The 22,819-nt window shown below is 43.1% G+C and overlaps 1 protein-coding gene across 1 annotated transcript in view; it reads right to left on the bottom strand.

Moving 5' to 3' along the window:
- LOC134220702 (zwei Ig domain protein zig-8-like) overlaps positions 1 to 22,819 on the bottom strand; it is a 623,811-nt gene that overhangs the window by 483,685 nt on the left and 117,307 nt on the right. The gene's annotated exons all lie outside the window — the stretch shown is intronic.

Raw genomic sequence — 22,819 nt, 5'->3', positions numbered from 1 at the left:
CTCTGACTAAACGATGGAAACCCACTCTTATTAACAACTCCACAGGGTGCTCAAGATTAATGTCGGTGAAAAGGTTACAACATCTCACCTAGTGATTGATGAGATCTCTGCCTGGGTGACAAGCAGTGCCACATCTATAACTTCGGTTTAGCACCCACATGAGTGACATTTGGTTTCAATTTCAACCTGCTTTTATTTTCACAGTTAACTCCCACACAGATCCTCTATTTTATATGTTGGTAACACATAACAGTTTTATGATAGTTGCAAGCACTCATCTTAGCGTCGACATCAATTACCATTAACAACATTCTAAAACTTGCCTCCCACTTTAATGCGTACTCAAACAAGCGTTTTCATCATCTTGACACAAACGAAAGCCCGCTCAGCTTTGCCGTGCGTTAGCTGCCGCTTAATCAAGTGACTTTCCGATGTCAAGTCAAATTTGCATCACCGAGCTACGAATTTCCTTCCGATGCAGGCATCCGTGAGTCTTATCACCACGTGCCAGCCGAATCCGCTTCGATTCTGCCAAGAAGATGATAACTTTTGCGCGACTCGGTTCGGAACTTTCAAGCAGGCAAGCTTAATTTCCGTTTGACTGCCGAACGGAGCGCTATTATCGTTAATTACCACGATTGCTGCAGGCGCCTCCAGCTTCGAACATGCCGTTCGGCGAAGAAGACATCATTGGGAAATTGCTGGGAAATCGGTAAAAGTTCACCGCGGACCGTCCTTCGCGATTTTAATTAAATATAAATTTTAATTGTTAGCTCGTTACACAGCGAATAGCGATGCCCGTTCTGGCGTGAAGGTGCGAAATTCGTGGTCGTCGTAAGGAAAGTTGTCCTGTGTTGATGATGATGACATTACCTGCAAATATTTAATTTTACTAAATTTTGAGCACTGAGATTATGAAAATTTACATAGTTTGTTATAAGGCTGTAAAAATCCATATAAAAATGAAGAGTCGATGTTTCATTTCTTTGAAAACGTAAATCAGCTGTAACATGCCTCCCATGACGTTTTAATTCTCCTTACGCCTATGGTGCTGTCTGCTCATCGCAACCCGGAACCGCCAACAGTTATTAGTGCTGGGCCGGATTCCTACTGAAGCATGATTTCTCATTTTTCTCAAATCCTATCCTCTTTTACCCACTTTTCCTGCTGTCCATGGTTAAATAAACTGTTGATCGTCCTTTGGATAATTGTAGTAGCAAGCCCCGTCGGTAGGATGCCGGTAAATGCTTCCCACTTTTCAAACAATATATTTTCAGATTATGATGGTTCGAAAGCTGTGGATTAAAGGAAAGGGAAACGTGAAAATCGATTTTCCTGATCGTTCCACAAAACGGTGGCGCAATGTACACGAGTTTTGATATAATTAGTTTTGACTCTACTGTTATGGGTTCTCGTTCGTGCGCTTCACTTGCGCGTTGATGTGTGACGTTGATTGGTTATTTTTGATCTTCCGAGCTATATGTGGAACACGGAAGGTGGTAAAGCATCTTGACGTCGGTCGGTGTGTGTACCGAATACGGTTCACCTATTTTTAAAGTCTTTTAAAGTTGAAATTTGCAGAATAGGTCAATTTGAACAAATATGGAAAAGCGGTTAAATTCGACCCATTGTTTCAATCAGAAGGTTAAACTCGCAGTGAATTGAAATCAAATTTCCATGTCCTTATGAAAAAATACTGTCTTCCAATAAAGTCATATTTTCAGATAATTCTCTCAATAAAAATAAGCAAATTATAAAGTCAATTCGCAAATTTGTACGACAATCGAACGGGTGGCAACCGTGAAGAAAACACATCAAATCAAATAATTTTCTAGACAAACACTGGAAGCACTGCGATTACGATTCTCGGTCCGTTCTAGAATGTTTTCGGGTGGGAAACATTCTCGACTCCCTTGGCATAGTGTATCCATTGCATTTGCCGCACAAGACATGGGCATACAAAAAGCTTTCAATTAATAACTGAGGAAATGCTTGTAAAATACTTATTTGAAAAGCAGGCCAAGTTCCAGTTGGAATGTAAAGATATTGAATAAGAAGACGAAGAAGAACCGTGATTTGTTATGCATCGAATACGTCATCAGAAGCAACTTTCCATCATCCTATCGGGATGCGTCTTCATCGCTCGTAGAAGCATCACACTTCCGATGAATAACATTTCGACACCATACCATCCATCGTCAGTGAAATTCGGATGGGAATCAACTTTGTAAATGGCACAAAGCACGTACATATTCGAAAAAATACCTAACTCCAATCAAATCCAGCAAATGATTTGCATCTATGTACTGGCTGCAATCAAATTCCAACCAACATCAGTTTTCCATTTTCCCATCTGCGAAGAACCAAACCGATGCAGCAGCAGCAGCAGCATCATCGTAACTCGTTGCATAAGGTGTAGCGTCCTCGATGCAGTTAAATTGACGATTTTTTATTGTTGCTGCAGATAGGGGAGAATGTCTTCGGAAGTATTTAAAACGCTATCAGGGTCTGTTTTTCGTTTCAAATCATTAATCTATGAGGGGTTTTCCATTTTCCTAAACATTCAAGGTCGTCTCCATAATGTTTCGTACTTCGTTCAGATAGGCCAGGTGAATTTAATCGACTTGCCGAAAGTATGACGTATCCAGTTTTCTTTCAAATTCCAGTGAGTTGAGTGAATGTTTTCGACATCCATTTCGCGATCAAGTCTGGTTTATTGCACTTGATATCATGATTGGATACTGCCTTTCACCCATGTTTTCCCTATTGCGATGATGGTGTGACAAACCATGCCCTAGTTACTCACATCAACGATAGTGACGATGCTATTTATTGGAAATAACATCAACTTTATGGTGCAATCTAAAAATTTGCATCTTCTCCTCTAGTTCTGGGAATGATGTTCAAACTGGATACGTGAATGACAAAGTTTTTCGAAAGGTGTAGATACGCGTAATATTAAATATAAATCCTTAATTACCAACTATATTGCGTCGTGATGAGGCATGAACGTTATTTATGGGCTGTTTGACCAAAACGGAATGACCTTTCAATTCATCGAATTTGAATCCACTGGACTGTTTGGAATGGTCCTTCTTAAAATCAAGAGCCTGCAGAACCCCGAATTAATCATCTCATCATTATCATCATCGAAGTATCTGTGATGCAGGAGTAATTAGTACCCACGTCTAACGTCCGTGCCCACGTTCTAACAGAGAACAAGCAGGTGCCATAGCCGCTCTCTTAGATCGTCGGCAAGCCTGCAGCAACAGCACAGCGATGTTGACTGTCGCTTGTATTCAGGGAATTGAGCCCGGAAAGCGTAAAGTAATTTCGAATTGGATTCTTTCGCGATATACTGGAAAACTTGTTTGCACATTTTGACGATTTTCGTCAAAAACTGCGTTCATTTAGGCCAGCGGTTTTCAACCTGGGGTACATGTACTCCTGGGGTACCTTCGCTGGCCCCAGGAGGTACCTCGGACAATAATTCCTAATGGCGATTATTAATAAAGTTTTGACAATTGGGTTTTTTTTATTTCAAAAATTTGATTTGTACATATGTAATATGTATAGCGATCAGTAAATTAAAGCCAATTGAATCCTTCCCTTCACAACTAGCACAGTGTATGAATGGCTACGGGATAAAAGATCAACAGGATAAAACGTTGAAATAACCAATTTAAAAAATCTTCTACTTGATCGACACAAAATTATAAATTATATCTTAAGTATATGCTTCTAAACAAAAACCTAGAGCCTAAACATATTGAAGATACCAGCCAGGCAGCCTCCTTGCAAGAGGCCCGGAAGCCTCCTTTCAAGAGGCCCGGAAGCCTCCTTTCAAGAGGCCCGGAAGCCTCCTTTCAAGAGGCCCGGAAGCCTCCTTTCAAGAGGCCCGGAAGCCTCCTTTCAAGAGGCCCGGAAGCCTCCTTTCAAGAGGCCCGGAAGCCTCCTTTCAAGAGGCCCAGGAAGCCTCCTTTCAAGAGGCCCGGAAGCCTCCTTTCAAGAGGCCCGGAAGCCTCCTTTCAAGAGGCCCGGAAGCCTCCTTTCAAGAGGCCCGGAAGCCTCCTTTCAAGAGGCCCGAAGCCTCCTTTCAAGAGGCCCGGAAGCCTCCTTTCAAGAGGCCCGGAAGCCTCCTTTCAAGAGGCCCGAAGCCTCCTTTCAAGAGGCCCGAAGCCTCCTTTCAAGAGGCCCGAAGCCTCCTTTCAAGAGGCCCGAAGCCTCCTTTCAAGAGGCCTGAAGCCTCCTTTCAAGAGGCCCGGAAGCCTCCTTTCAAGAGGCCCGAAGCCTCCTTTCAAGAGGCCCGGAAGCCTCCTTTCAAGAGGCCCGGAAGCCTCCTTTCAAGAGGCCCGGAAGCCTCCTTTCAAGAGGCCCGGAAGCCTCCTTTCAAGAGGCCCGGAAGCCTCCTTTCAAGAGGCCCGGAAGCCTCCTTTCAAGAGACCCGAAGGCCTCCTTTCAAGAGACCCGAAGGCCTCCTTTCAAGAGACCCGGAAGCCTCCTTTCAAGAGGCCCGGAAGCCTCCTTTCAAGAGGCCCGGAAGCCTCCTTTCAAGAGGCCCGGAAGCCTCCTTTCAAGAGGCCCGGAAGCCTCCTTTCAAGAGGCCCGGAAGCCTCCTTTCAAGAGGCCCGGAAGCCTCCTTTCAAGAGGCCCGGAAGCCTCCTTTCAAGAGGCCCGGAAGCCTCCTTTCAAGAGGCCCGGAAGCCTCCTTTCAAGAGTGCCGGAAGCCTCCTTTCAAGAGGCCTGGAAGCCTCCTTTCAAGAGGCCTGGAAGCCTCCTTTCAAAAGGCCTGGAAACCTCCTTTCAAGAGGCCCGGAAGCCTCCTTTCAAGAGGCCCGGAAGCCTCCTTTCAAGAGGCCCGGAAGCCTCCTTTCAAGAGGCCCGGAAGCCTCCTTTCAAGAGGCCCGGAAGCCTCCTTTCAAGAGGCCCGGAAGCCTCCTTTCAAGAGACCCGAAGGCCTCCTTTCAAGAGACCCGAAGGCCTCCTTTCAAGAGACCCGAAGGCCTCCTTTCAAGAGACCCGGAAGCCTCCTTTCAAGAGGCCCGGAAGCCTCCTTTCAAGAGGCCCGGAAGCCTCCTTTCAAGAGGCCCGGGCCTCCTTTCAAGAGGCCCAGGCCTCCTTTCAAGAGGCCCGGAAGCCTCCTTTCAAGAGGCCCGGAAGCCTCCTTTCAAGAGGCCCGGAAGCCTCCTTTCAAGAGGCCCAGGCCTCCTTTCAAGAGGCCCGGAAGCCTCCTTTCAAGAGGCCGGAAGCCTCCTTCCAAGAGGCCCGGAAGCCTCCTTTCAAGAGGCCCGGAAGCCTCCTTTCAAGAGGCCCGGAAGCCTCCTTTCAAGAGGCCCGGAAGCCTCCTTTCAAGAGGCCCGGAAGCCTCCTTTCAAGAGGCCCGGAAGCCTCCTTTCAAGAGGCCCGGAAGCCTCCTTTCAAGAGGCCCGTAGCCTCCTTTCAAGAGGCCCGGAAGCCTCCTTTCAAGAGGCCAGGAAGCCTCATTTCAAGAGGCCCGGAAGCCTCCTTTCAAGAGGCCCGAAGCCTCCTTTCAAGAGGCCCGGAAGCCTCCTTTCAAGAGGCCTGGAAGCCTCCTTTCAAGAGGCCCGGAAGCCTCCTTTCAAGAGGCCCGGAAGCCTCCTTTCAAGAGGCCCGGAAGCCTCCTTTCAAGCGGTCCGGAAGCCTCCTTTCAAGAGGCCCGGAAGCCTCCTTTCAAGAGGCCCGGAAGCCTCCTTTCAAGTGGCTCAGAAGCTTTCTTTCAAGAGGCTCGCACGCCTGCTTCCAAGAGGCTTGGAAGCCTCGTTCTAAGCGGCTTGGAAGCCTACTTTCAAGAGACTTGGTAGCAACCTTTTTGAAAGGACAGAAAGCCTTCTTTCAAAAAGCTAGGATGGCTCCTTTTAAGAGGCTCGAAAGCCTGTTTTCAAGTGAATCGGAAGCCTCCTTTCAAGAGCCTCGGATTCCTCCCTTCAATAAGCTCGACTTCTTCCAAGAGGGTTGGAAGCATATTTTCAAGAGGTTGAGAAGCATCTTTTGAAGATGTAGAGGAAGCATTCTTTTAATAATCTCAAAAGCCACCATTCAAGATGTCCGAAAGCCTCTTACCAAGAGGTGCGGAACCATACTTTCAAGGGATTCAGAAGCATTTTTCAAGAGGCTCAGAAGGCTGTTCCTTGTAAGAGGAACAGAAGTCTTTTTTCAAAAAGCTCGATAGGCTCATTTTAAGAGGCTCGAAAGTCTCCTTTCAAGTAGATCGGAATCCTCCTTTCAAGAGCCTCCGAAGCCTCCCTCCAAGAATCTCGGAATTCTTCTTTCAAGAGGCTCAGAAGCGTCTTTTGAAGATGCCGCCATTCAAGAGACTCGAAAGCCTCTCTACAAGAGGCTCAGAAGCCTCTATCAAGAGCTGCGGAAGCCTACTTTCAAGGGATTCAGAAACTCCTTTCAAGATGCTCGGACGCCTCCCTTCAAAGGGCTCGGAATTATTCTTTCAAGAGGCTTGGAAGCCTGCTTTCAAGAGGGGTACCTCAATTAATGATAAAGTTTGAAGGGGTACCTCTCAAGAAAAAGGTTGAGAACCGTTGGTGTAGTGTAAGTCAACGCCATCGGTTAGTAAGGCACTGATGAGCTTTACACACGTTTTCTATAAAGCATTGTTCGAGTCTCCATGTCTCTTTGTTTGTTCTATGTGCATTAGCTATTTAAAAAAAAATGAAACACCGCGACTTTCGCGACCGGCTGGATCCAAGGCGTCTCTTGAAAGGTCCCAACTGTCGGAACATCATGTTACTGTTATCCTAAATTGGTTACCGGAGAAGATCGATACGACTCTCCGACGGTAGCAAGCAGGATTGTGTGCGGATTATATTGTTACGCTCCCTATCATGCTGGATTATTTATTATTTAATCAGACTAAGGCCGAAGTGGCCTGTGCGGTATATAAGAGTCTTCTCTATTCGGCTCGGTCCATGGCTACACGTCGCCAACCACGCAGTCTACGGAGGGTCCGCAAGTCATCTTCCACCTGATCGATCCACCTTGCCCGCTGCGCACCTCGCCTTCTTGTGCCCGTCGGATCGTTGTCGAGAACCATTTTCACCGGGTTACTGTCCGACATTCTGGCTACGTGCCCGGCCCATCGCAGTCGTCCGATTTTCGCGGTGTGAACGATGGATGGTTCTCCCAACAGTTGATGCAATTCGTGGTTCATTCGCCTCCTCCACGTACCGTCCGCCATCTGCACCCCACCATAGATGGTACGCAGCACTTTCCTTTCGAAAACTCCAAGTGCGCGTTGGTCCTCCACGAGCATCGTCCAGGTCTCGTGTCCGTAGAGGACTACCGGTCTAATTAGCGTTTTGTAGATTGTCAGTTTGGTACGGCGGCGAACTCTATTCGATCGGAGCGTCTTGCGGAGTCAAAGTACGTACGATTTCCAGCCACTATGCGTCTCCGAATTTCTCTGCTGGTGTCATTTTCGGCAGTCACCAGTGAGCCCAAGTACACAAATTCTTCTACCACCTCGATTTCGTCACCACCGATGCAAACTCGCGGTGGGTGGCTCACATTGTCTTCTCTTGAACCTCTTCCTATCATGTACTTCGTCTTCGACGTGTTGATGACTAGTCCGATCCGCTTAGCTTCCCTCTTCAGTCTGATGTAGGCTTCCTCCATCTTCTCAAAGTTACGTGCCATAATATCTAGGTCGTCGGCGAAACCAAATAGCTGGACGGACTTATTGAAAATTGTACCACTCGTGTTAATCCCTGCTCTTCGTATTACCCCTTCCAAAGCGATGTTGAATAGCAGACACGAAAGACCATCACCTTGCCGTAATCCCGTGCGGGTTTCGAAGGGACTCGAGAATGCCCCTGAAACTCGAACTACGCACATCACCCGATCCATCGTCGCTTTGATCAACCGTGTCAGTTTATCCGGAAAACCGTGTTCGTGCATTAGCTGCCATAGCTGGTCCCGATCGATTGTATCATATGCGGCTTTGAAGTCGATGAATAGATGATGTGGGCACGTTGTATTCGCGGCATTTCTGCAGTACTTGGCGAATGGCGAACACCTGGTCCGTGGTGGAGCGTTCGCCCATAAAACCCGCCTGGTACTGCCCCACGAACTCCCTTGCAGTTGGTGCTAGTCGACGGCATAAAATTTGGGAGAGTACCTTGTAGGCGGCTTTCAGCAATGTGATTGCGCGGTAGTTGCTACAATCCAGCTTATCGCCCTTTTTGTAGATGGGACACACGACACCTTCCATCCACTCCTGCGGCAAAACTTCCTCCTCCCAAATCTTGGTAATGACCCAGTGCAGCGCTCTAGCCAGTGCCTCACCACCGTGTTTAAATAGCTCTCCTGGTAGTTGGTCAACCCCAGGGGCTTTGTTGTTCTTCAGCCGGCCAATCTCCTCCTGGATTTCCTGGAGATCCGGAGCCGGTAGAATTATGTCCTGCGCGCGTTCTCCTAGGTCCATCACCATACCGCAATCTTCGTCTGCCACATCGCCATTCAGGTGTTCTTCGTAGTGCTGCCGCCACCTTTGGATCACCTCACGCTCGTTCGTAAGAAGGTTCCCGTTTATGTCCTTACACATATCAGGCTGTGGCACGTGGCCCTTACGTGAACGGTTTAACTTCTCATAGAACTTTCGTGTGTTATTAGCGCGGTACAGTTGCTCCGTTTCTTCACGGTCTCGATCTTCCTGCTGGCGCTTTTTCCTCCGGAAAATCGAGTTTTGTCTGTTCCGCGCCTGTTTATATCGTGCCTCGTTCGCCCTCGTGCGGTGTTGCAGTAATCTCGCCCATGCTGCATTCTTCTCTTCCACTAACTGCTCACATTCGCCGTCATACCAGTCGTTTCTCTGATCCGTGGCACCGTGCCAAGTGCAGCGGTTGCGGTGCTACCAATGGCGGATCGAATATCTCTCCAGCCATCTTCAAGAGACGCTGCGCCTAGCTGCTCTTCCGTTGGAAGTGCCACTTCCAGCTGCTGCGCGTATTCTTGGGCTAGTCTACCATCTTGTAGCCGCCCAATGTTAAGCCGCGGCGTCCGACTTCGACGCGTGTTGTACACCGTCGAGAGTTTTGAGCGCAGGCATACTGCAACGAGGTAGTGGTCGGATTCAATATTCGCACTGCGGTAAGTGCGGACGTTCGTGATGTCGGAGAAAAATTTACCGTCGATTAGAACGTGGTCGATTTGGTTTTCCGTTTCTTGGTTAGGTGATCTCCATGTGGCCTTGTGGATATTTTTGCGGGGAAAGAAGGTGCTTCGGACTACCATTCCGCGGGAGGCTGCGAAGTTTATGCATCGTTGGCCGTTGTCATTCGATACGGTGTGCAGACTATCCGGTCCGATGACCGGTCTATACATTTCCTCCTTCCTACCTGTGCGTTCATGTCACCGATGACGATTTTGACGTCCCGCAGTGGGCATCCATCGTATGTCTGCTCCAGCTGTGCGTAGAACGCTTCTTTCTCGTCGTCGGGTCTCCCTTCGTGTGGGCAGTGCACGTTGATGATGCTATAGTTGAAGAAACGGCCTTTAATCCTCAGCTTGCACATCCTTGCGTTGATTGGCTGCCACCCAATCACGCGTTGGTGCATCTTACCCAGCACTATGAAGCCGGTTCCCAGCTCGTTGGTGGTGCCACAGCTTTGGTAGAAGGTAGCCGCTCGATGCCCGCTTTTCCACACTTTCTGTCCTGTCCAGCAAATCTCCTGCAGCGCCACGACGTCGAAGTTGCGGGGATGTAATTCATCGTAGATCATCCTGTCGCAACCTGCGAAACCTAGCGACTTGCAGTTCCATATTCCAAGCTTCCAATCGTGATCCTGTATTCGTCGCCTAGGTCTTTGCCGATTATATCGAGTCGCATTATCTCTTATATTGTTCGTAATGATTGGTTTTCTAGGCGGCTTATTGGGCCAGCGCAAACCTCCTGTCTCGTCGGAGGGCCGTCGTGTCAGGGCTGTTTAGCGTCCCACCTAACACCAGGACTTGGGCTTGTACGCTTTGAGCGGCACACGGTCGCTTTGGTGGGGCCTACTTGCGGATACATGCAGCTTTTTATAGAGGTTTAACAGGGCCCACTGTCAAACCCCACCACATCCTAGGCAAGCCCCACAACTCGCAGATGGCCTGGGGAGGGATCGTCAAGCCCTTGGATCATGCTGGAGCAGGTCACGAATTCCAAGAGTCCATCTATTTGGTATTTATTTACTACGGAAAAGCTTTCGATCGTCTGAACTACGAAAATCGCGCGCTCAGACGCAAGGGAGTTCCGAACAAAATTGTAAAGCTCATTGAAATGCAGTACGTGCAGCTTTAACGTGCTTTGTCCTGCGAAATGGAGCATTGACTCTTGACTGACCCCATGCCGGTAGTCGCTGGAGTGAGGTAAGATGCTTACCTGCTCTTATCACCCCTACTGTTCATCATCGTAACCGACCAGGTTATGATGAGTGCGATTGACCGTGTACCAAACCGTAGAACACCCGATAGACTCCATTAAGCAGGCTTTGAATCGAATTTCCTACATCTGGCTTAGGAATTTCAACACTATATTTATAAGGCTATCTAAGGTGTCTCTCAATAACTAGACTCATTTATTTGTCAAGATTGTTTCGTAGGATTATGTTATCGATAAAGAAACACAAGTTCTATTGTATCGTCTTGCAGTGCATCAAATAATAATATTTGAAGTGAATGTACCCGTAGCAAGCTTGTGATCTGTCTATCAATTTAAATTTCATATCTCATATTTGTCTTTGTACTTCTTCCACTCAAACATGTAGCTCATTCCCAAAACAACAGTTCGTTCTGGATGTATTTCCATATAAATTTGCATGTACCGTGAAATGGGGGGTTTCTGATAATTGGCGGCCTAATTTTGTATATTTACGGAACATGACAGCTATTTTATCGTAGTACGGTTTCAAACTTCTCTGATTTCCTTTTATCAACTTATCTGCCACTCCAATAGCGTATATGTGATTTTTTTTTGTCAGACTGGATATCATAACATTTCTGATTATTATCACAAGACTGAAATGTCCCTTACATCTGTAATGTAGCCCCACATAACAGTATCCTTAGCAAATTACACATTCTCATTAAAAGCAACACTTCTAACTGATTCAAATGTACCCCATGAGGGTTTCTCGGCTAACAAACCAGCTATCGCTCGCTGGCGCTTCGATGTCTGTCTTCCAGCACCATCTGCGAGCAACCTTAATTCAAGTAGGTAGGTATGTCGGAGACGTCCCTGATTCCCGCACTGCACATTGCACGGGAACAGAACGTATGTTTATGAAAATGAGCTGTTTTCTATTCAAGTCGGTGCGGCTGCCGTTCCCTTTTCGCTTTTTCACGGTGGGGTATTTTTTCAGTCGGGCTGATCGCAATTTTCGCAAAATAATTGTCCTAAAACCATTGGATACGAAGCAATAGCTAACTTCGTAATCCATATATGTTAATCAGCAAAGCTTGAAGTTGAACTACAAACTTTCAATGAAAACAAGGGTGACTAACTCCATAACTTGAGTTCTTACTAGATTATCTGTAAAATTGTTCTCTAAACGCTGCTCAAATTATAAATACTTCTGCAGGAAGACTACATACTTCGAGAGGATATTACGGTATCAGGCACACTTTTATTCATCAGAAGAACTCATTGGCCACTATCCTTCAGTGTTCTTGTTTACCAAAATAAATTGTTATTTATTTATTCACTGTTTTCCATGTCCACTACTTGATTGTACCTTTGACAGACACGTATTTCGACCATAACAGTAAGACAGTCTTCAGCGTCTCGTACTTGACTCGACTTTCATTGGTTTTCTGAACAGTGTGCCAGGAATTGGTCCATGTGCCCAAGCAGTGATTTATCCTACCTGCTGAAGCAAGCATTTCTTAAGGAAATCACGATATGCATCCAACAAAACAGGTTTCCCCAAGGGGCAACCCACTCTAAACTTTCCGCGACACCCAAAAATACTAACAAATACTAGCGAAAACTACTCCGTTGCTATAGTGAATTGATAACAAAGCCCTGATTGCGAAAGCCGAACAAATGAATCGTCTGCTTGAGAAGCAACGTAAGTCCTTCTATTCATACTTCTAGAAAAACTGTTTCAAACAAATTAGTACCGAATCCTTCAATTTCTTCTATACAGATCAATAGCTATATGCAAAAATAAAGCCCAGGGACACTTGTAGTTCGGAAGCTGCAACAAATGCCCTGAAATTGCTCTTCAACGTGCATGGGCATGTTTGGTTTCTGAAACAAACGAGATATTTTTCAGTTCTTTCTTAACGAAAGTTATTGTGTTTTTCTTGCCAGAGCACGTAGTTTTGAATGAGAATTCAGGTCGATTAAAAGAAAATTTTCTTTATAGGATGTTTTCTCAAGCAACGAGTAGGGTTGAATAAATCGTGAAAAACTGAAATTGAGATTTGTATGGACATTTAGCATGGGCAGTTCACAACGCGCATTTTCGCCTACTATGCAGGACAACGTCTGCCGGGTTGACTAGTAGTCGATAAAACTGAATCAATATTTATGTTATCCAAAATAGTGAGAGCGAGTTAAGTCCCAAACGCAATACAACGGAACGGCGACGGAAACGGAAAATTTGACAGAAAATATATGGGCTAACTGTCAAATTTTCCGTTTCCGTTGCCGTTCCGTTGTTCAGCCCCACTTACAGCCCTGTGCCCTCAATTTCAACCAACTAAAATAAACAAATACTGCTCTGTGCATCTCATCGTTCATTGTTTGTTTGTCCCGTTTATACATACGTTTTCGTCGTATCTAGTCTTCTCTGTATCTGAAGCTAATGGTCGGAAGTGGAAGCTGCCGGTACCGGGACATAAATTTTATTATCATATTCCCCCCAGCGCGAGCGAGAGACTCGGTGCAGCTTTCTTGGCATAATCAGACACTATGTGCTACCAGTCCCATCCTACAACCGGAGTGTGCAACATACTACTTGCTCATCTGTCTTCGGGGAAATTCATCCTGAAGGTAACATGCATTTAAACCCTGTGGATCAGCAGCAAGTTCAAGTGTCTGAGCAAAAGAGTTCAAATAGGTAAGATGCCTGCATATCGGATAGTCTCAGCTAATTATTTGAATTCCAGTATCTAGGTGAATATATCATCAATTTCGCAACAATATTTGCTATATTATAAAATTGTCTATAGAGAGCATATTCTTCGTAGTTTCACCAATGATAACTTTCGACTACACTGTGGTTTGGATTTAAGCGAGTTTTGTTTTTTCACATAGATTTTTGTACAAACACGGTGTTTGCTTAACGCGCACGTGCCTACAGCATGTCCGCATAGAACCTTGTGCACATCTTATACTGCTCCAGACAAATATTTGTAACGGTCTAAGTTATTTTTTATAGCAAAAATGGCCGTTCATTAGATAACGTGGAAAGGGCAAACATCGCCAAAAAATTAAATAAATTACATCGGACGGATGAAGCCGTGTTCGGCAGGATTTCAGTCAGTCAGTCGAACGGGTTGGATCGCATCATCGCATCGACCAGCCAGCAGCCTACGGCGGGCGGGGACAGCCATATCGTTAATATTGCTAGAACTGCAGAGGAAATTAAACGAAATGGTTTCACTGCTCATTCGTTTCAATTATTGTCATACCGGGCGGTGTTGTTTTTCTGCTCACCATTATTGCCGGGCCCGATGATGCGATGGTGGTGGAAAACGAGCGGAAGCTACTTGCATAAATTGCAAAAGTTTGCATGAAAAATTGCTAATGAAGCTTCCAGGAAAATTAAGGCATCAATTCGCTGTCGCCCGTCGCCTCCAGCGAGGAATTGGATGGTAGCAATTACATTAACGTTTGTTTTGCTTGGAGATCTTGGGTGTTCGTGTTGTCGAGATTGGAATATTACTGTTACGGGATGATGGATGGTGCACCAAATATCGCGGGAAAAGAAGAAACAGACCAAAAGCCCTGGGGTTGCAATAAGGGCGCTTCGATGAGATTAATTAAACAAATATTTGAATCATTTGTAAATCAAAGTTATGTATATAAGTTATTATTATTAATATGTATATCGATGGTTCCGTGTGGGAGTCCATGATAAAGTTCACAATGTATCAAAAGAAATTTATTCTATTTATAGCTACACCTAAAACAAAACTTTAACTTTGTACCGCAACGAGATAGACATAAACAAATCTCTTCCTAAATTTTTGGGAGCCGGAGATACTCTGAAAAAAAATAACATTCCGGTGGCCTCTAGCAAAAAATGTAGTTTCGTTTCATGTTTCAAACATTGTTTAACAAACAATGTGCACTCGCTTGACCATGGATATACAACAGTAAAACACATGTGGAGATTGGACAAATCAAGCATCCAAAAGATATTCAATTTGCAAAAAAGAGAGCTAACCGCGGTGGAGGTTGGTACTCGGATTCTGATGGCTTTTCCGCAAACGTGACCTTTAAGTGGTCTTGTTGTGTAGGGGTTATCACGCCTATCTAGAGAGTAGGAGGTTGAGGGTTAGAGTCCTTCCAAGACACGTGGATTCTTTTTCGCAAATTTCATACCAATTTGTCCATTTCGAAACATGTGCTGTGCATATGCACAGCCAAGATATTTAACAAAAAAATGCATTATGTGTGTTTGGAGCATGTTTATGGTGGAGTACAATTAGGGTGGTCGGTATTGACCATTTTTGACAAATGCCAGTATTCGGTATTTGGTGGAGTCAATACCGGGTTTTGTGAAAATTTCAGGTTTTAAATAAAAAATTTTTGATTTGGACTTTTGAATGAAAAACAATACTTTTTGACAAAAATTAAATTTTAAAATCATCAACGCTGAGTAAAGCGAACATACTGGTCGACTCAACTCCCAATCCGCATTGGATTTTGTTGGTAATGTTGCCAACTACTGAGAATCTCCTCTCTGGTTCAATCGAAGTTGGACGAATGGTTACAAGACCGTCGAAAATCAGTGTCATGTACTTACCCTTAATCCCTTCAGAGGCATCTTCTAAGTACCGATGATTAGACGCTTCATGATCTCGTCCCCTTGCTTAATTAAAGCCGCTCTGGATTTCTTCAAGAACATCTTTTCTGATCAATTACTTTACGGCAGAATTATTCAAAAAAGCAAAAAGATCGTGCAGAACTCACGGCAGAGTAGTTCCACATCAACTTGAACAGGTTCGAGGGCTCAAATTACTTCTCCAACCGCCAAAAAATCATCACTGAAGTTCAATTTGGATTAAAGCTTCAACTTATAGATCCGTTTGAGCATAGATAACATGCTATTCCAGTGTGCTTTGGAGACAGCCACTAATTTAAATTCTTTTCCGAATTCATATCGGACATATTTTTGCTGCAAATCGTTTTTCACAAGTGATCTTCGGAGAAAAACTACTACGACACGTACCTTTTTAACAAATTCATATATTGTCAACAATGCAATGTTCATTGGAGAAAAAAGTCATTGGCAGTTTTACAGATGTCTAAGAGGATGAAGCAACACGTTATGCAACGTACACACCAGTCAAGCAGTTTGACGAACATTGACTCCGCCCCCAAGAAATCGCTTCGGTTGCTGCTTTGTTTGAACGTGTGTGAAGTTGTTCGAACAACCATTTGACAGTTGGCGGCTCGGTTGGAAAAAATTAAAACGGTTTGATTTTGGTTTGAGTTATCGGGGGTGGAGTCAAGGTTCGCCGAACATGTTTGAGCATTTGTAGTGAAGTTGTACAAACACAATATATTTTTTGATGGTTGGTGCTCAAGTTGGTGCTTCGGTCGTTTGTGTGTGATATTGTTGGTCGAATAAATTGATTGTTCGTGCCGCTGTTGGTAAAACTTGATGGATGTTTGAATAAACGAGAGGTGGAGTCAATGTTGGTCAAACTGCTTGACCGTGTGTACGTTCCATTAGGGTAGCTCAAATTAGTATGGGAAAAACTTTTTTCAATTTTTTTGATGGACCGCCCTCTTATTCGGTTCTACTTGGTGCCCTGATGCTCTGGACAAAATTTCAGACAAATCGGTCAACGCTTGGGCGGTGCTAAGCTCGTTGGAAGTTTATATGCAAAAATGTATGCAGAAACATCAAAAAACAGTGTATTGCTGTTGGACGGCACAACTTACGATAAAGAACTATGATACTCATTCAGATCTAAAAGAATTTAATACAGAATGTTACGCAGTTTTCCCGGCTAAGTTATTAGCATTTCTCTGAAGTGGGGTTTGAGCGAATTTCGTTTCTTTTACCTTTGAAAAGATATACATTCATTCCTATAACACTCCAGTAAAATGCTAATAACTTAGCCGGGCAAACTTTAATCTTCTCGCGGTTTTCAGCATAACATTCTGTATTTAATTCTACAAGAACTAAATGAGTGTTATGGTTCTTGATCGTAAATTGTGCCGTCCAACTGAAAATCACTGTTTTTGGATGTTTCTGCATACATTCTTCCATATAAACTTCCTACGATTTTAGCACCGCCAAAACGTTGACTGATTTGGCTAAAATTTTGTCCAGAGCATCAGGGCAACAAATATAACCGAATAAGAGGACGGCCCATTAAAAAAATTGAAAAAGTGTTTTTTAAGCCACCTTTCAACACGTATTATTAATAGTGTTGAACTTAACCTACACCCAACCGGCGCGGCGGTTGTTATTGTATAAAACCTGTATAAAAACTGGGCATATGCGAAATTGCTAGATTCTTATACAAATATTGTATAAGAATCTAACAATATTGTAAGCTTTTCTTACATTTTTTGTAAAATAATCTAGCATTTTCCCATATGCCCAATTCTTAAACAGGTGTTGGTAGATTCTTATACAGAATTGTTAGAAAATCTAACAACCGACGGTTTGGTGTAGAATTGAAAAAATAATGTATGATTAATGACGATGATGATCGATTTTTGCTGTACGTGAACGTCCTCATTGATCCTTAATTGTTAATGAGTTCATTCATGCGCGCATTGAATTGTTTTGTTTTTTGCACGATGAGTTTTTACTGCTTGTGCTTGTAATCGAATATTTCTCCCATCTATGCTGGATTTCCTATTTATATGGGACAGATATGCGATTACAGGCAATTTAGCTGATATAAGGAGGTGAAAACTATTCGAGATTTTTTATTCTGACAGCATTATTTGAAATACTGAAAGTATCGGTATTTCCGTCTCTAAAACCGGTATTTTCGGTATCCACAATTGCCCGGTAAAACCGGTATTACCGATTTCGGTACTACCGGTTAGACCACCCTTAGTACAAAACACAAGTGTAAGCGTTGTTTTGTGAAATTGATTGTGAGTGCTTTGACTATGCGTCCGAGTTGGAACTTGGGAATCTCATGGCTTATTAAGTATCCGCTAAAATGCGCAGGCCGATGGAGGTCCTTCATAGCTTAGTTGGTTAAAAGCACCAGTCTAGCGTAGGTCTAGGTCATGGTTCGAGTCCCAACGAAAGAAAGTGGTTACCTCCAATACATTTTTCAAATCAATATATTCCACATAATGTACATACATATTCACTTCAGAGTTTTTCTGAATATTGTAAATTAATGACTATGTCGAGTTCGAAGTAGGCCGTGATTATAAACGGAAGAAGTTTTGATTTTCTGGCAAGATTTTTTCTGCTGAAGTTTTTGCTGGTATTTTTACTAGTGCCGTCCATCCGGGATATGGTTACGCGAGTGATACATAATTCAATTTGCCGCACATATGAAAACGTTAAAAAAACGCGGACTTAACAGAAAAATGTAATGTTAGTAAGTGTAATTGAACGGATGCCGTGTTGAATGCGCTTGTGATGCGCAAAAAATCAAATGCATTTTACTCGGCAGACAACAGACGGATCTACAATCAGCATTGCCCAGGATAAGCCGGTGAGGATGTTCCAATCTTCTTACACTACACTACTTGCCTTATTTATACACACATTAGTTTTTAGAATTTATGAGGTACACTGGGGCAAGTTACCCCCGTTAATTGGGACTTGAACCCGCACTATTCCATTAAGAACACGGACGTATTACCAATTATACAACAGCTGCCCTTGCGAGAAAGCTGTCCCATAACCAGCTAATAACGGTGGCATATGAGTCAATTCCCCGTATCCATCGAATCCTACTTTAGCAATATTTCACATCTTTTCTCTCTACCCAACTATGTGTATCGAAATTGAACAACAGTCGATCGCGTTTGAATCACAAACATGTGCTTCTGCCTGTCGTATTGAGGCGGGTTTGCTTCTGCTACGACAATAGATCGTTTGATCATTTATTCATCCACTTAGAATTCATTTGTTGATCAAAATCATTATCATATCAGGGGGGAAAGGGAATTTAATTTCTTTTTGCTCTTTTTTCGTTTCAGAGAGCGAGCAAAGGCGCTTAAACCTAGGCTATTAGCCAGGGCAAGGCTAATACCTTCGCCCCATCCGAGGAAAATCATCGGCAAGGATAATGGAGTGACATAAATTCCTTAGCAAAGTCACTCCCAACGTATTTCCACAAATTTCCTATCATTTGCTTATAATGATACTCCTAATCCACATACCCTACCCACCATCCAATTCCTTGACATCTATGAGGGCGTCGGTGAGTCGCTGGCCTCTCGTTAAGTAGATGTCATATCATCATTTCCTTCCCTTTCCTAGTAACGGAGAAGATGGGCGTGGCCGGCAATGATAGCTTTCATGTTTTATCATTTTGGACCCCCAATTGGATTTCCATTAAATCCCAAATGGAAATCCATAAGCAATTGGGGTAAGAAAGGTAAAGAATATACATGACAACTATCAGTATGCAATCTACGAAATACTCCGTTACAACGCAACGCAACGCAACGCAACGCAACGCAATATTGTAAATTAATGACTATGTCGGGAGGTTGTTTTCCGTAGTTTTCATGCAATACGTATCCCCCGCGTAAAAACCGACTATGGTTTACTTTGTTTTTAAAAACATGATATGTGCAGATGCACAGCATGTTAAAAATCTAATTCTATTAATCCAAAACTCTAATCAAACATGTGGTTCAATAAACACGAAATATGGCAGCAAAAAAAAAAGAATCATACAGAATAAGCAATTGTTATAAAATAAGAAATGGTTGATAAGAAAATCAGAGTATAAGAAATATAAAATGTTTCTAAGCGATGCAAAACTTCCATAAACGAAAGGAAAATTTTCCAAACACTCAAACATTTTTAACAATTTTATGGTCCCCTCAAACAATTCAAGACAAAATTTTCAAAACGACTCATCTGCTTTTGTAAACAAAGATTCAAACGACGATTTGACGAATCTGATAGCTCTCCCACGCAAACCAGCACCACCAATAGGTAGATGAAGGTTTCCGCTACCTGTTGATGATGTTGGTTTGCGTGGGAGTGCTATCAGAATCGTCAAATCGTCGTTTGAATCTTTGTTTACAAAAGCAGATAAGTCGTTTTGAAAATTTTGTCTTGAATTGTCCATCACTTGGTATTACCTTGCTTGCAGCGATCCAGTGATAAAGTCGCGGCAACAATCGCACAGTGGGAGAAAGGCAGTTTGGCCGAAAGTCATCTGGCCAAATTCCATTTGGCCGAATTGAACGTTTGGCGGAAACGATTATTTGTCCGAATAATAAGGCCGAAAATGTCATTGGTCCGAAAGAGACACACTGTCGAAAGAAACATAAGCTTAGCTAACTAGCTTAGCTCTGCCAGAGTGTAAAATAATCGAAATTTTTTATTGAAGTCCATTTTTCTTCATTTGTCAGTTCACTTCCGACACATTCATAGTCGGCTCTGGACAGTCAATTTTCAGTTGAATATTAGTCATTGAATATTTATGCACATTTTACAAATTGATAAATTATCTGAAATCTGAACACGTTTCAAATGAGTAAAGTGATTTATCACACAGGACTGAATCCGATTTTCATCCGCGAGGCACTTTCAGCGGTAAACATCAACATAAACAATGCTAATTATGTTTTTTTCTGTACATAGTAAACACATTCAGTGACAGTCGAATGAATGAGTTCGTGGAGTAGTCGTCTGACTATGTCATTCTATGTTTTGAATATTCATGCGATGTTTGTCAAAATTCGGACCGAAGTTGCTTCATGAAGATGAATATTTTAAGCTCTGGCTCTGACTGACTACACTACACATATTTATGGCTGCTACTTCGTGCCCAGTGGCCACAAGTTCGTATATGATGCCACATAAGATGCTAAAGTGGAGGCCATATAGATACTACCCCATACAATATGTATGTGCATCGCCTCCACTTGTATCATATAACATTTTGTGTTGATTGTTGACAGAATCTGTGAAATAGCATAATACAGTCAAACCTCCATGAGTCGATGTTCTATGACTCGATATCGACTCATGGAAGCGAATTATGCCATATTAAAAAATATTTTCTGGGTTACTGTGATGGTCCCTTCAAACGGCTTTTCAAAGATTCGCTATTCCTCATCTCGATATTTCCATGAGTCGATGGTCCCTTCAATATCGACTCATGGAGGTTTGACTGTAGTCAATCATTCTCACTGTGCAAGTTTCAGTAACTCAATAAATGCAAAGATCAAAACCGCCATCGGCTACGTTCTTACAGTTAGCCTCTGTGCCTCCACAAAAATCACTGGAAGGTACAGTTGTTAATAGGATGATATCATTGGATCTGGATTCACACTTATAAATGAAGTGACCATTAGAAAATTTTAAACAATAATACGAGCACGCAATAATTAATCGATTTATCGACCTATCACCACCTAGCAGAACAAAACATAACGATGATCGCGCGATTGTCCTGCGTTCAATTTCAAACGCGAGCAAATGGACATTGAATGTTTTATTTTATAATAATTTAATCACTCGCATAAAGCAGTTTTGCGTTCAATATGAAAAATATGAACCCGTTCAATCGCGAACTAATTTATTAACGTTACGTTCTCAGCACCAACATGATCAATCCTGCTCCAATTATTTTCTGCACTTCGATGCAGTCATGGTTTTTTTCACTTCGTGTTCTCCCAGACTAGCGTTCCCAGTACCAACCTGATCTGGACCGGAGCCAAGAGCAACACAAACGCGCGATCCTTCGAAGGCACTTGTTCGATGACTACTGCAGACTATCCGTTTTGCCGAACATATCATTTGTCCGAATAAGTCGATTGGTCGAACAGGTCCTTTGGCTGAAATTTCCATTTGACCGAAATGGCTGAAAATATTGTTTAGCCGAACAGGTCGTTTGGCAGAATAGTTTATTTGGCCGAAAATGCCGTATGGTCGAAATGGTTGTTTGGCAGAAAAAGCCATTTGTCCAAATTGTCGTTCGATCGAGCAGGTGTTATGGCCGATAATTTTATTTGCACGAATTGATCATACGACCGCAAATACCGTTTGGAGGGTCATATGTTCGAAAATGTCGTTTGATGCAACGATAGGGAATTGTGATATGTGATAATAGACAGTTGAGGAGTGAATTTAGAAAGAAATAAAAAGCAAGAAATGGGAAGTAAAAAATATGAAGTGTGTAGTGCATCGTTTCACTTCTCAGTCCTCATTTCTCACTTCTCACCTCTCATTGAAAAAATTAGAAGTACTAAGTGAGCAGTAAGACGTCTCACTTCTCACTTCTTCTGTGAAACATGAGAAGTGAAAAATCAAGGAGAGAGAAGTGAGAAGTCTCATTCACCACTTCTTACTTTTTCCTTGTTATTTCTGACTTCTCACAATGAGAAATGAGAAATGACAAGTGAGAAATAAAAAAGTGATAAGTAAGTCGTCGTCTTCTTCTTCTTATTGGCATTACAACCCCACACTGGGACAGAGCCGCCTCGCAGCTTAGTGTTCAATAAGCACTTCTGCAGTTGTTAACTGCGAGGTTTCTAAGCCAGGTTACCATTTTGGCATTCGTATATCATGAGGCTAGCATGATGATACTTCGAAAATGGTCTAGACCGGCACCGGGAATCTAACCAAGCCACCCTCGAGATGGTCTTGCTTTGTAGCAGCGCGTCTTATCGCGTCTTACCGCACGGCTAAGAAGGACCCCTGTCTTTAGTACCGAGTTTAGTACTGTTTCATTCAATTCCACCACGTTGTAATCATTGCAGATACGTATTTCGATCTCATCTGTAAATATGTCTTCAGTGTCTCGTACTTGAATCCACTTGAAAATAATAATCCCCAATAAATAGTTGAAAATGATCTTCGCCTGTTTATATTAATATTGCGATTTAATTTGCCTGGCGAACATGATATTAATTCAATATTTTTAAATTGCGGAGATCTTATAGATCATTTTGAAAAGTTTCAGCATCAACTGTATTGTGCCACAGACACACAGACATAACCCTTGGAACATTTAGCGGTTATACTTTTCGTCACGAGAACACTAACGGAATCTGTTCTTTACCTGACTTAGGCAAATCACGAACCAGGTGTCGTTAGTGAGCAAACGTCGAATTCGAACAAAATCTATTACGAGTTTCTGTTACGAACAAGCAGAGATCATCGCTTGATAAACGTTTCAAATAAACAAAAATCGCGTTTTTATCTACTACGGAATGGAATTATTTGAAATTTGGTATTATCTGGTCAGAGTACATGTACCTAAAACACAAACCTTACAATTATTGTATAACATCTTGGCATATACAATTCTGCAAGATTTTAATACAATAAATGTAAGCTTTTTTACAGATGCTGTATTAAAATAATACAAAATTGGAAGATTCCTTTACAAGTGTTGTCTTGAAATCTTCCGAAATTGCATATGCCAGTGTTTTAAGCACTTTCCGCAGGTT

The sequence above is a fragment of the Armigeres subalbatus genome, chromosome 3, assembly GCF_024139115.2.
Source record: "Armigeres subalbatus isolate Guangzhou_Male chromosome 3, GZ_Asu_2, whole genome shotgun sequence".
Classification (NCBI taxonomy): Eukaryota; Metazoa; Arthropoda; class Insecta; order Diptera; family Culicidae; genus Armigeres; species Armigeres subalbatus.
Note: the sequence above shows the minus strand (reverse complement) of the source record. Positions and strands in the feature narration are given on the sequence as shown.